The following is a 3,118-nucleotide window of genomic DNA, read 5'->3' on the forward strand; positions in this document are numbered from 1 at the left end:
AGATGCGCGGCATGTTTGCAAGCAGAAGGAGGTCACTTTCAGCACCTGTTATAAACCACGGTAAGTTATCTTTTTACTGTATTCTTATAAATGTGTGCATGTAGAGCAACTGATGGACGGAGACTCAGCGACACCACTACACTCACGCTATCGGGGAACGGCACTGCAGTCGCGGGGAGGAGTTGCATCCGTTCTGCGGTGGTATGACTCACGGCAAATTGCAGCCGCGGCGCGCACTTGATTGTACGCACTGTATGATGTAACCCCGGTTGTAGTTGTGGACACCACGTGGTCTTAGAACCACGTGGAAGTGCCGAGAACGGCTTGAGGGCAGCAAAAGGGTACAACGTTCAGGGTGTGAGCATGAGAACCTCTTCAGAGCTCAACGGGCCTTGCTCCGACGAGAGAGGGTTTGCTGAAGAAGTCAACGGATCACACTTTGATGATGAAACTGTTGGACTTGATTTATTTAACAGCACTATACAGTTTTACAAATTAGTCAATTCAGGTCACGGGTACAACTGTACACAACACCCAGTAGTCACAATGAATACACTGAATATTACGTGTACACACACACATTTGAATATTACTATACTGCTGATACTATTGTACTACTACAGTATATACAGGGTGTTTCACGACTTTAGGGCATAACTGCAGGAGGTGATTTCCTAGGTCTTTGTGACCAAAATGTTCATATAAACATGTGTACGATTTTGGACGGTTACGGAGTTATGACCGTTTTAAACTGACAATAAACGGAACAAAATAATAAACCAGCATAATACATGATACATTTAAAGCATGAATGTAAAGTTAATTTCGTGAAATTACCTTTAATTTGAATTTATTGGTGCTTAAAGCTGATTTTCGAAAATGCCACCGCCGGCTGCAACACAGGCTGCCGCTCGGTTGTGAACCGCGCCGGACATACCAACCCACCCCGCCTTAGGTACCTTTCAAGTGTCGAGATAACGAGAACGGTCTGTCTGTAGCTGGCTAAAAATAGCGACCCGCCACATGACAGACGCGGTTCACAAGAGGGCGTGTACGGGAATGAAAAAACGGTCATAACTCCGTAACCGTCCAAAATCGGACACATGTTTATATGAACTTTTTTGATCACAAAGACCTAGGAAATCACCTGCAGTTATGCCCTAAAGTCGTGAAATATCCTGTATACACATACTGAATGTTACTGAATGTCCCCTCCCCTCCATGCGCTTTCCGAACTCAGTCCTCTAAATACTCTGGGATGATGTAATGCTTCCAGAATCTTCCATACCAGGATTTTTCTTGAAGCTTCCACGCTGTTCTACAAACAGAATGTTCTGGAAGTTTCTTTAATTGGGCTGGTGAGAGGAGTACGATTCATATGCCGCACCGGCTATCAAAGATCCTTCTAGTAGCTCTTATCTGAACATTCCTCGCCACAAATTCTCAGAATAGTTAATGCAAAACTGAATATAAGTCACATTTAGTACAAAATTGGTATAAGTCCTAAGTATTAATACGAGTATTTAAGAATTAGGCCGGTAGGGAATGATCAGTTACAGCATTGTGTCCGAAACTATTCCATAGGTTTCGATGAAACTTGGAATTTCTAGTATACAGTTCCATTTAATGTTGGTTCTAGCCGATCGAATATAAATCCTAATTCAAAGGAGAATCGAACGCGAGTTCGTTACCCTTTATTAGTCGCCTATCGTACGAAACCGGCCTGTGCTTACACACAACAAATTGAAGATCTCGTGAAGCTGCACCGTGTTTATCTGAAACTTTCTTTTCGTTATTGTCGCTATTGAAGATATGATATAAACATTCCATCCCCTCTCCGTATGCCTTGTGATTGGCTTTGCAATAGTATGTCTGTGTCTGCAAAGAATAAAGTATTTCAAATCGCAGAAAACGCATTTGGAGGTTGTTGTCTTCTGTTATGTGACGCCGTGTAGTCCAGTAGAAGTTCATTGTCTTTTCGGTAGAATGTGCTCCCTCCATCTTGAGGGGCTTGCTTAACTTACTCTTCAACTATGATGATGGAGGCAATACGTTCCTCCGAAACGTCAGTGCATTTCTACCGGACTACTCGACATCGCCTTTAGAATGTACTGCACTTCATAGTCACCTCTGTGTGAACGACAAATCCATCGTATTTGGAGAATGAGTATTTCATTCTAGAATAAAACTAATTAATTCTAGTAACTTCCAGACATTCTAAATTCCGTGGTTTTATGAACGTTATAGGAACAACATCTGTGAATACCAGTCAAATTACTGTCTGTTGTCATCTTCCGAAGGGGTTCTGTGATGACAATTTCTTGTTGTTTCTGTTATTTTGTTTTCAACTGCGATTGCAGAACCCCCTTTCCATGGCTTTGAGAACTCGTTGTAGATGTTATAATATCTGTTGATAGAGTGCAGCACCATCCAGAATGTGTTTCGTTGGAATCCCGTTACGAAATTAGCTGTGTGGATGGTGTCGAGCAAGTCCATAAATATTGAGTACCGAAGCAATAAACAGAGAATGTGCACTGCTGTTAATACATCACACCATGTCACGTGCAACAGCGGCCTAGGCACCGAGAGGCACCATTGCAAGGTAGTGCTGCAATGATACAGGATCTGAGATTCCCACAGCGGTGGTTATGAAGAGGTCTATTTTCTGGGATATAACGTCGCGTAGTCCGTTAAAAGTCAACCGACGTTTCGGAGGAAAATGTCCCCTCCATCTTCAGAGTCAAAGAATAAGCCAGGCAATAAAGAATAAGATTGAACTGGCTGAAGGTAGATTCTTATGTTAAATTTTATGATGAACCTTCCATAAAGAACATTGAATGTCTTGGACAGCTGAAGAGATAGGCGACTTCTCGAAGAGACAGTCTTCCTCTGTCCTTTGCTCGGTTCTTTTCTTGATTGCTTTTACATGATGAGCAGTATCATCGCGGATGTGATGCCGTGTAGTTTGGTAGTGGTTTGCCGACGATTCGGAGGAATGTTCTGCTTCCATTTTCAGGATCGAAGATGTGCTGAGAAAAGAAAGTTCAAGACTCACAGAACTTCTCGGGGAACACACTTCCTCCACATTCAGAGTGCTAAGCAAGCAACGAGCAAGGTT

This window comes from Cryptotermes secundus, unplaced genomic scaffold, assembly GCF_002891405.2.
Source record: "Cryptotermes secundus unplaced genomic scaffold, Csec_1.0 scaffold843, whole genome shotgun sequence".
Taxonomy (NCBI): domain Eukaryota; kingdom Metazoa; phylum Arthropoda; class Insecta; order Blattodea; family Kalotermitidae; genus Cryptotermes; species Cryptotermes secundus.